This window comes from Triticum aestivum, chromosome 1B (assembly GCF_018294505.1).
Source record: "Triticum aestivum cultivar Chinese Spring chromosome 1B, IWGSC CS RefSeq v2.1, whole genome shotgun sequence".
Lineage (NCBI taxonomy): Eukaryota > Viridiplantae > Streptophyta > Magnoliopsida > Poales > Poaceae > Triticum > Triticum aestivum.
The window spans coordinates 334,001,917-334,014,397 of record NC_057795.1 but is presented as its reverse complement, the minus strand read 5'-3'; the positions used below and the strand labels follow the sequence as shown (position 1 = coordinate 334,014,397).

The following is a 12,481-nucleotide window of genomic DNA, read 5'->3' as shown; positions in this document are numbered from 1 at the left end:
ACATGACTAGAGCGCTCGATGTATCAGTGTGTGTGTGGGGGGGGGGGAGGCAGAGACCTAACTGGAGAGGTAGAATGACTCGTTTATGTGTTGAGAAGGAGAGACCCAGCTATGTCTTGAGGGAGATCGGTCGACATCCACAACTAAGTGAAGGACGGGAAATAGGTTGGGACAGAGAGAGAGAGAGAGGAGAGAGAGGGAGGGAGAGGGGTAGAGTGCTGGATGGGTGATGGAGTTTCTTCTCGAAGATGGTGGGAGAGGCCTACTAGACAAACTGAGGGTAGAACTGCAATATTATCAATAAGAGTGGGGGTGTGTTTCTGTGTGTGCGTGTGCGTGATAGATGTGTCCGGACGCATGCATGGATGATGAAGGGGAACCATGTGTTTGGTAAGCAAACCTAACTAGATCGGTAGATCAATTGTTGTTTGTCGGAGGAAGAGAGAGACATAACTAATGAGGTAGATCGATCGACGCGTGGGAAAAAATGAGTTATAACGACCTAGTTAGCTATATGTATAGTGCTACGTCTTGAGCTTGCGTTGGTTCTCCTTGAAGAGGAAAGGGTGATGCAGCAATAGTAGCGTAAGTATTTCCCTCGGTTTTTGAGAACCAAGGTATCAATCCAGTAGGAGGCTCCTCAAAAGTCCCACTCACCTACACAAACAAACAAAGAACTCGCAACCAACGCAATAAAGGGGTTGTCAATCCCTTCACGGCCACTTGCGAAAGTGAGATCTAATAGAGATAGTATGATAAGATAAATATATTTTTGGTATTTTATAATATAGATGCAAAAAGTAAAGATGCAAATAAAAGTAGATTGGATATATGATAAGAGATAGACCCGGGGGCCATAGGTTTCACTAGTGGCTTCTCTCAAGATAGCATAAGTATTACGGTGGGTGAACAAATTACTGTCGAGCAATTGATAGAAAAGCGAATGATTATGAGATTATCTAGGCATGATCATGTATATAGGCATCACGTCCGCAACAAGTAAACCGACTCCTGCCTGCATCTACTACTATTACTCCACACATCGACCGACTCCTGCCTGCATCTAGTGTATTAAGTTCATAAGAACAGAGTAACACATTAAGCAAGATGACATGATGTAGAGGGATAAACTCATGCAATATGATATAAACCCCATCTTTTTATCCCCGACGGCAACAATACAATATGTGCCTTGCAACCCCTGCTGTCACTGGGTAAGGACACCGCAAAATTGAACGCAAAGCTAAGCACTTCTCCCATGGCAAGAAAGATCAATCTAGTAGGCCAAACCAAACTGATAATTCGAAGAGACTTGCAAAGATAACTCAATCATACATAAAAGAATTCAGAGGAGATTCAAATATTTCTCATATATAAACTAGATCATAAACCCATAATTCACCGGATCTCGACAAACACACCGCAAAAAGAGTTTACATCGAATGGATCTCCACAAGAGAGGGGGAGAACATTGTATTGAGATCCAAAAAGAAAGAAGAAGCCATCTAGCTAATAACTATGGACCCGAAGGTCTGTGGTAAACTACTCACAACTCATCGGAGGGGCTATGGTGTTGATGTAGAAGCCCTCCGTGGTCGATTCCCCCTCCGGCAGAGCACCGACGAAGGCTCCAAATTGGGATCTCATGGATACAGAAGGTTACGGTGGTGGAAATTGTGTTTTGTTGGCTCCCTGGATGTTTTCGGGGTATGCAGGCTTATATAGGAGGAAGAAGTACGTCGGTGGCTGCCTGAGGGGCCCACGAGACAGGGGGTGCGCCCTATAGGGGGGGGGCGCCCTACCCTCTCGTGGCCGCCTCGGCTGCTTCTTGACTTGCATTCCAAGTCCTCTGGATCACGTTCGTTCCAAAAATCACGCTCCCGAAGGTTTCATTCCATTTGGACTCCATTTGATATTCCTTTTCTTCGAAATACCGAAATAGGCAAAAAAAACAGCAATACGGGCTGGGCTTCCGGTTAGTAGGTTAGTCCCAAAAAAGATATAAATGTGTAAAATAAAGCCCATAAACATCCAAAAGGGGTAATATAATAGCATGGAACAATAAAAAATTATAGATACATTGGAGACGTATCAAGCATCCCCAAGCTTAATTCATGCTCGTCCTCAAGTAGGTAAATGATAAAAAAGGAAATTTTGATGTGGAATGCTACCTAGCATAATTCTCAATGTAATTTTCTTTATTGTGGCATGAATGTTCAGATCCAAATGATACAAGATAAAAGTTCATATTAACATGAAAATGGTGATACTTCAAGCATACTAATCAAAGTAATCATGTCTTCTCAAAATAACATGGCCAAAGAAAGTTATCCCTACAAAATCATATAGTCTGACTGTTGCTCTATCTTCATCACACAAAGTATTTAATCATGCATAACCTCGATCACAAGCCAATCAATTGTTTCATACTTTAATAATCTCAAACTTCATGCAATACATGAGCGTGAGCCATGGACATAGCACTATATGTGGAATAGAATGGTGGTTGTGGAGAAGACAAAAAGGAGAAGATAGTCTCACATCAACTAGGCGTATCAACGGGCTATGGAGATGCCCATTAATAGATATCAATGTGAGTGAGTAGGGATTGCCATGCAACGGACGCACTAGAGCTATAAATATATGGAAGCTCAACAAAAGAAACTAAGTGGGTGTGCATCCAACTTGCTTGCTCACGAATACCTAGGGCATTTTGAGGAAGCCCGTCATTGGAATATACAAGCCAAGTTCTATAATAAAAAATTCCCACTAGTATATAAAAGTGACAACATATGAGACTTTCTATCATGAAAATCATGGTGCTACTTTGAAGCACAAGTGTGGAAAAAGAGATAGTAGCATTGTCCCTTCTCTCTTTTTCTCTCATTTTATTTTTTTCTTTCTTTTCTCTTTCTTTTTCTTTTTTTTCTTTGGCCTTCTTTTTTTTCTTTTTGGCTTTTTTTTCTTTTTCTTTTTATAAAGTCCGAAGTCTCATCCCGACTTGTGGGGGAAATATAGTCTTCATCATCCTTTCCTCACTAGGACAATGCTCTAATAATGAAGATCATCACACTTTTATGGATTTATAACTCAAGAATTACAACTCAAAGCTAGAACAAGATATGACTCTATATGAATGCCTCCGGCGGTGTACCGGGATATACAATGAATCAAGAGCGACATGTATGAAAATTATGAAGGTGGCCTTGCCATAAATACAATGTCAACTACATGATCATGTAAAAAGCAATATGAAAAAAGTAATGCGTGTCATATGAACAGAACGGTGGAAAGTTGCATGGCAATATATCTCGGAATGGCTATGAAAATGCCATAATAGGTAGGTATGGTGGCTGTTTTGAGGAAGGTATATAGTGGGTGTATGGTACTGGTGAAAGTTGCGCGGCACAAGAGAGGCTAGCAATGGTGGAAGGGTGATGTGCCTATAATCCATGGACTCGACATTAGTCAAAAGAACTCATGTACTCGTTGCAAAAATCTAGAAGTCATCAAAAACAAAAGCACTACGCGCATGCTCCTAGGGGGATAGATTGGTAGGAAAAGACCATCGCTCGTCCCCGACCGCCACTCATAAGGAAGACACTCAATAAATAAAATTGTGCTCCAACTTAATCACAAAGCGGTTCACCATACGTGCATGCTACGGGAATCACAAACCTCAACACAAGTATTTTTCATAATCACCTCAACTAGCATGACTCTAATATCACTACCTCCATATCTCAAAAAATTATCAAGCATCAAATTAATCATATCATCCAATTCACTTTCTATGATAGTTTTTTATATACCCAACTTGGATGCTCATCATTCTAGGACCAAATTTGTAACCATAGCAAATCCCATGTTGTTCTAAAATACTCTCAAAAAGATATAAGTGAAGCAGGAGAGACTAGCAATTTCTTCAAAATTAATCTACCGCCGTGCTCTAAAAGATATAAGTGAAGCACTAGAGCAAAAACTATCAAGCTCAAAAGATATAAGTGAAGCACATAGAGTATTCTAGCAAATTCTAATTAAGTGGGCTTCTCTCAAAAGGTGTGTACAGTAAGGATGATTGTGGCAAACTAAAAAGCAAAGACTAATATAATACACGACGCTTCAAGCAAAACACATATCATGTGGCGAATAAAAATATAACTCTAAGTAAAGTTACCAATGAACGAAGACGAAAGAGGGGATGCCTTCCTGGGCATCCCCAAGCTTAGGCTCTTGCCACTCCTTATTCCATAGTCCATAAAAGCTTTAACCAAAACTTAAAAACTTCACAACACAAAACTCAACAGGAAATCTTATAAGCACCGTTAGTGAAAGAAAACAAAACCACCGCATAAGGTACTATAACGAACTCATTCTTTATTTATTTTGGTGTTAAACCTACTGTATTCCAATTTCTCTATAGTTTATAAACTATTTACTAGCCATAGATGCATCAAAATAAGCAAACAACACACGAAAAACAAAATTTGTCAAAAATAGAATAGTCTGTAGCAATCTGTAACTAATGCAAACTTCTGGAACTTAAAAAATCCTACCAAAATAGGAAGTCATGAAAAATTTGTCTATTGATCAGTATCAAAAAGAATCAACGCAAAAGCACGTTTATGTGATTTAACAAAACTAAATTCGTACGCGCAAAGTTTCTGTTTTTCAGCAGAATCAAATCAACTATCATCATAGGTTATCCTATAGGTTCTACTTGGTACAAACACTAATTAAAAGATAAAAACACATCTAAACAGAAGATAGATGTAAGATTTATTACTAAACAGGAACAAAAACAAAAAACAAAAAGAAAATTGGGTTGCCTCCCAACTAGCGCTATCGTTTAATGCCCCTAGCTAGGCATAAAAGCGAAGATAAATCTAAGTAATGCCATCTTTGGCACTAAATTCATAAGTACTCTCTCCGTTCCAAAATAGATGACTCAATTTTGTACTAACTTTAGTACAAAGTTGAGTCATCTATTTTAAAACGGATGGAATAACTCGCATGATAGATTCATAAGGTAATCTGACTTTCTTTCTTGGAAAGTGCTCCATGTCTTTCTTTAATGAAAATTGGAATCTAATATTCCCTTCCTTCATCTGTCTATACCTATACTAACTACAGACTCCCTAATAATTCTCACGTTAATTAGAAAATAAGAGCTGTTCATTTGATGTGATTAGAAATTAAGAATCGTTTATCTGATGTGATCAAATTATAACGGCGGCGATTAATCCGTGCAATCCTCGACCAGTTCTGGCCAATTCCCATAGTACTAAATCAGAAATTAGCCCATCTTCCTCCTCCACCTCACAATTTCTCTGCCGCTTCTCCATGCCCTAGAGACTACCGGGCTACTAGATCTCAACTTTCTATCCATGCTGCTATCCAATCTCCATGTGTTCCTTTGATTTAGAAAAGTTTGCATCGCAAGAGCATTTGTGAGGTGGAGCAGGGGAGGTGGTTGGATCGGGGCTGTTGGTGCTGCGACGCAGAGGCAGTGGTTGGGGAGACGTCGTGGTGCAGCCGAGGAAGCTCGAGAGGCGGCGACTAAAGGAGGCTCTACTGGATGTGGAGAATCTCCATGGCCGACGAGGTACACCGTACACAGGAGGCGGCGATGCCATGGACGGCTGCAGAGCCGAGGTGCGACGAGCAGATGGGAAGTCGGCGAGGCGCACAGGAAGCGGCGGCGCCTTAGACGGCTGCAGAGGAGAGAGGCCACAAGGGGAGGAGGAGCTCAGGCGAAGCAACTCCTCGCTTCTGTCACCATGTCCAAAGTCGTATCCCTCGAGGCTGCAGTTCTCAAAAAATATAGATCACAATCTAATTTGTCCTCTCCTTGATCCCCTTCTTCCAAGGATTGAATCTCTTCAGTTCCAGAATTCAAATCAATGCACAATCATCATCTTAAACAACCACATGATCCAATCCCAGCCTCCCTGGATGCTTTGCTCCTCAATATTTAAATCCCCTCAGTTTCACCAAGCACCATGATTTTTCATAAGAATTGAGTGTTGGTCAGTTGGAAGATGGAGACAGTTTGAAACAGGTTGAGCGGTTGTCACCGTCGGCGAGGCTGCGAAGTGGATGAACAACACTCCCTCTACGCAGGCAGGTAACGCCATATTCTGAAATTCCCTGCTCTATTCAACAGTTCTACAGTAAATTCATCATCAAAATCACATAAATCGGCGTATCTGTTGTGTGTAATGTAGAGCAAATGTTTTTCCATTAAAAAGTCTAATACTGGACAAGAAGCTCACATTTTGATGTTTACATGAGGCTGAGCGATTTTGATGTTTGAGAAAAGTTCCTACAAACAAACGTGAGCCCTCACAGAACAGCAAGTGTTTGATACATCGCCAACTCTAATTAAGTTGTGTTGTAGGGTTCCTGCGGGCAGACAGCAAGAGGCACACACACGGTGGCAGCAGGCAGGTGGTGGGTGCGGCGACAACTGTGAGCTGCATGTCTCCGGCAGCCGCGTCGCCTTCTACGCTAGACAATTATATTATACATCTGCTAAGGGTAACCACAAGGTGTTCTTCACGGAGCTCAATTGAGCTGAATTAGTCGAGTTGTTGGGTAAGTAACTAAGCATCCTTTTGTAACTATGCTTTCATCACGGATTGGAAAGATAGCAGGACATACATATCATCCACATGCAAAGAACTGAAATAATTAAAGATAGTGTGAATTAGTACAATTTACTGCAGATTCGAGAACTATTGTAAACATTGCAATGGAATACTTCAGATTTAGTAGAATTTGTTGCAAGGTAATGATATTATGTATATAAATGATTGAAAACAATTCAATTAGTTGTTTCCTTCTGTGTTATTTTTAAAATATAATTTCACAGAATTAGCCTTTTGATTCATTTTGTTTTCTATGATAAATTTGCGTTTACTATGTCAAATGTAAGAAACCTATATATTAAGATGCCTTTCTTCATGTAAACTGTGTAGACCTTAGATTACTAGGTTGATTGTATTCTCTATTTCTCTTAGCATTGCTCATTGTGCCTTGAAAGAATGTGTTTCCAACAGTGCTAGAACTGTTTAAAAATGTCAGCAATGATATCGTCCGCATCATCAGTTGATGAGAGAAATATGTGCAGAAGATTTTTATAGGATCATTTCAGGCTTAAACATAAGTCGTAGATAATTGATTTACATCCAATAACAACCTAGACAGTGTTTGAAACTCAAGATATAAAATTGACTTTGGAATCAAGAAGTTTTATTGCATATGTATATATGACTATCATATATGCTAGATTATCATATAATTATATACGATTATTAAGTATCCACTATTCAGAATATCACATATGACTAGAAGGTTTTTACAAGATTGTGATGTAGCGGCTGGGCATGCCGGGCCACATATCATTAAATCCCTCCTCTCTTCTCCTTCTTGATGAACTCATCGGAGAGCCGCCAATATTTTCGCTTTATTCGTAATGTCTCATCAAGACAATTTTTTTTTGGGTTTTGTACATTTTTCACGTCACAACTCTTACCAGACTATGAATTATAGGGAGTGAAGGAGAACCAACCAGCTGAGATAATCTGCGTGGCATTTGCTGCCAACTAGCAGAGTTGTGTACATATAGAAATCAACCACTGTCAGCCAAATCTTTTTGATGTTTATAGAAGCTTTATAGACGTTTTCCTATGTAAAGGATTTCGAGATTGTACGTTTTTCTTCCAATATGTGCTAACTTTCAGATTATCTGCATGTACAACAAACATTTCTTTTGTCCAGGAATAAGAATCATATCTTATAGCGTATAATATTTTGTTGGTAGATTTGTCAGATTTAAGTATTGTTGGTTGTGCAAGAAAATAGCTTCATGTATGGATTATTGAGTTACACATGTTTCTGTTTATGGTTTGTTTGTTGTATTTGGAAACAGATCTACATAGATGATCTTTTTAATACAAAACATACATATTAAATTTTCCTGCATTTCTAGCCATGTAATCCATATTATCATTGTTTTTTAATAATATGTGTGATCCTTCCTTTGCAGTTACAGTATTCAGATAGCATAGTTTCCACTTACAGAAAATATGCTAAAGAATTTTCAGGTACACTTTCTGAATGCCCTCACAGTGATTTTCATGTTTCTTGCAAGGGCTTCTACATAAGGATAAATCTGTTCTAAAAAATAGTAGATTTATGTAGTCCCATTATGTGCAGCAAAATATTCACGCATGCCTCTACATCTACTTCATTAAATAGTAATCTGGAATCTTCATTAGCATAGAACAAAAAATTCTGTGAGAAAACTTACACATCTTTATCTCAAATCATTAAATGGGTTTAGGTACTGCCAATTCCAATATGGTCGCTTATGTTTCTTTTGTCATTGATAGTTTCTCACGAGTCCTAACTTCTACAGGTAAGGAATTGATTTGCCTCCTGATAGTTTTCTTGCTTTTTGAATTTATCTTTCTGTTGCAACCAAATTACATTATTATTTTCTTCAAATCGAAGTTAAAATCCATGGTTTCTCTATGCTGGTAAAAAATAAAGCAGTGTTCTTGATATTCCTCATCTCTTTTCTTAACACAATATGCAACTTATCTTCTCTCATGTAAGCAATCTCGATAAGAGTCATCTTCAAACCACACTCAAGTCCATGGTTTTCATCGGCGCGACAAACTATAGTTGGATCAGTGTTTCAAAAGACGTGGCGTGGGCTTGAAGGATACGCCGAAGGCATCAGATGGTCGGAGGGATCGCCAAGGGGAGGTTCCCAGGGCTATGAACTAGCAAGTAATTTGAATTTTCTTTATTATTAGATTTTTTGTTTGTCCTAAATACTAGATTTATATTTCTTGATTTCCACTGTTTGTAATATGATCCAAACTCCTCGCGTGTTTATGTTGCTTGAATATTTCAGACTGAGTTAGAAGTAAACCACATGTCTTTCATAGTACTTCTGGAAGGTCATAGGTAAATTGATAGCCTGGCTGTGTACTGTATTTGGTCACAGCTAAAATGATAGCCTGGTTGTGTACATTACTTCGAGAATTTCTCTGACCACCCACTGTTACTTATAAACTACAGAGGCTCACTGGCCTATCCACAACTATTTCAGATTGTTAAACCTTGCCTAATCTCATTGTATCTTTTTGAATTATGTTTTGGCTAGAATTACCATACATGATTTATCTTCGCCTCTTTCATGCACATTCTTTCTGCATGAGAATTAAGGAGGTTGGGTCGCCGCCCTAGCATCTTTCGGAATTGGGTCGCCGCCCTGCTATGCTCCTCCTCCTCGCGCATCCTGCTGAATGGGGTTGCTGGTGAGCCAATCGTCCATGGTTGTGGCCTTCGGCAAGGCGGCCCTCTGTCTCCGCTTCTCTTCGTCCTCGCGATCGACCCTCTCCAGAAGCTGCTTGAGGTCGCCACTCGGAAAGGGCTATTGCACAAAATCCGTGGCCAAGGTGTGGCGCTGCGCACCTCCCTCTACGCCGATGATGCTGTTGTCTTCTTGGCCCCAATCAAAAGCGACGTCGACAACCTCTTCAACATCTTGCGCTTATTTGGGAACGTCATTGGTCTGTGCACAAACTTCCTGAAGAGTTCGGTCGTCCCAATCCGATGCGGGAACATCAACCTGCCGCACGTCACCCAAAGCTTACCTACTGTGGCTGCTTCCTTCCCCATCAAATACTTGGGCCTGCCCTTATCTGTTTGGCAACTCAAAACAGTGGACTTCCAGTTCCTCTTGGACAAGGCGGCGGCAAAGCTAGGCGTCTGGGACGGCCAAAATATTACCGCCATTGGGAGGGGGCCTTGGTCAAGTCCGTGCTCTCCTCCTTGGCGGTCTACTTCCTCACCCCACTCATTGTGCCGACGGGCACTCTACGGCAGCTCACAAAGCTTCAGAGGGCCTTCCTTTGGGCAGGATCGGATAAGGCAACCGGTGCAAAATGCAAGGTGAACTGGGATATCGTGTGTAGGCCTTCCGAGTTTGGGGGCCTTGGCGTACTCAACACGGAAAAATTTGCGAGGGCACTAAGGCTGCGTTGGCTTTGGTTTGAGTGGAAGGAGCCGTCCAAGATGTGGGTCGGTTTGGGGAACCCGTGCGATGACAAGGACTATGATCTTTTTTGCGCCTTCTCCACCATCACTGTTGGCAATGGTGCCCGCACACCTTTTTGGGATGCTCCTTGGGTGCATGGGAGAAAGCCCAAAGACATTGCTCCGCTCATTTATGGTGTTGCCACAAGGAAGAATTGGAAAATCAGAGAGGCTCTATTTGTTAGACAAAATAGGGTTTGGAACAATGCTCGATACCCTTGGTGGGTACGGCTGTCATATATTTATAAGAGGAAACCGTACAAATACAGGTTATGTTACAACACGTATATCTAATATATACTTAGTCTAACACCCTCCCTCAATCTTAACTATGTCCTGAAACACTCAAAAGGTTAAGATTGCGACGACATCCTTCAAAAGAAGGCAAGGGCAAGGGTTTAGTGAAAATATCAGCAATCTGATCCTTAGAAGAAACAAACTTAATCTGAAGGAGCTTCTGAGCAACACGTTCCCTCACAAAATGATAGTCGACTTCGATGTGCTTCGTTCGGGCATGAAATACTGGATTGGATGAAAGGTATGTGGCACCGATGTTATCACACCAAAGAACAGGCGGCTGAGTTGGGGAGACCTTCAACTCTCGAAGCAACGACTGCACCCACATGATCTCAGCTGTGGCATTAGCAACAGCTTTGTACTCAGCTTCGGTACTACCCCGAGACACCGTAGCTTGCTTGCGAGCTTGCCAGGCGATCAAGTTAGGCCCAAAGAACACAGCATGTCCCCCCGTGGATCGCCGATCATCAGGACTACCAGCCTAATCGGCATCAGAAAATGCTGAGATCAGTCTAGAACGTGCTGGCTGAAGATGGAGACCATATGAACCAGTGTGACGAACATAGCGTAAGATACGCTTAACAGCTGACCAGTGAGAATCACGTGGTGCATGAAGATACTGGCACACACGGTTAACTGCAAATGATATGTTTGGTTGAGTAATGAGCAAGTACTGCAGTCCACCCACAATGTTGCGGTACTCAGTGGCATCCTCAGGAGAGAGCAAGTCACAAGCAAGAGCTGTCAGTTTGTCTGTGGCAGACATGGGAGTCGTAGCAGACTTGCACTGCAACATACCTGCACGACGCAGAAGATCCTGAGAGTACTTCTTCTGAGTAAGAGTCAAGCCACTATCAGAATGAAGAACCTCGAGGCCCAGAAAATAATGCAGTCTCCCAAGATCTTTAACAGCAAACTTAGCACCAAGAGAAGACACAAGCCGATCCGTAGCAGAAGCAGACGAACTGACAAGGATGATGTCATCAACATAGACCAGAATGTACATAGTCACCTTAGGTCGCTGAAGAATAAACAGAGACGTGTCTGCTGTAGAAGGAACAAACCCATGTGCACGAAGAGCAGCGCCAAGACGGGCATGTCACGCACGCGGGGCCTGCTTCAAACCATAGAGAGCTTTGACAAGGCGACACAAATGATGTGGCTGAGCCGGATCAACAAAACCTGGCGGCTGACGCATATAAACCTCTTCTTCTAGAACTCCATGGAGAAAGGCATTCTGAACGTCAAGCTGTCGAAGCGACCATCCACGAGTAACAACCAAAGAGAGAAGAACACGAATAGTAGTTGGTTTAATAACAGGACTGAATGTGTCTTCGTAATCAATGCCGTACCGTTGTTTGAATCCCTTGGCAACCAGGCGTGCCTTGTACCTCTCAATGGAGCCATCAGCATGTTTCTTCACCTTGAATACCCATTTAGAGTCAATGATATTGACACCAGATGGAGGTGGAACAAGACGCCAAGTGTTGTTTCTTTGAAGAGCATGAATCTCCTGCTCCATCGCAGCACGCCAATGTGGGATGCCAAGCGCTGCTCGAAAATGTCGTGGTTCAGTCGTAGGGACAGCCTCAGCATGCGCCACACAAGCCACAAGCCACGCGATAGTGCCGTCAGTGCGCTTCTTCGGTTGGAAGATGCCACTTTTGCTGCGAGTATGGGGACGCAGGACGACATGCGGAGATGGCGCTGGAGCTGCCACACCAGAGGAGCCACTGTCCATCAGCGGCGAGGAGGACGTGCCGGCGGGCGAGTCCGGTGGCACGGTCAGGGTCGGCGAAGACAGACCGGGCGTGACCGGCGTCGACGGACCAGGCGACGAAGACTCGGTGACCTGCGAGGCCGCCGGCCCAGGGGATAGCGCCGCGGGTCTAGCCGGCCCGGCAGACAACTCCGCAGGTTCGGCCGGCCCAGGCGACAGCGAAGCCGCTGGCCAAGACGACTCGGGCACCCCGTCGGATCCACGTGCATGGGGCATGCACGCGTGATCAACGTCGGGGTCAGGCGGAGTAGTGGCCGGGGCAGCCTCGTCAAGCGCCTCGCCCGGCGTAGC

General features: G+C 42.6%; 1 long non-coding RNA gene across 1 annotated transcript; it reads left to right on the top strand.

The window, feature by feature from the left end:
* Positions 1-5,081: 5,081 nt before the first annotated feature.
* Positions 5,082-8,030, top strand: LOC123122328 (uncharacterized). Its single transcript, XR_006460166.1, has 2 exons — positions 5,082-6,127; positions 6,401-8,030. It is a non-coding gene; the product is annotated as an uncharacterized lncRNA (long non-coding RNA).
* Positions 8,031-12,481: the final 4,451 nt, after the last annotated feature.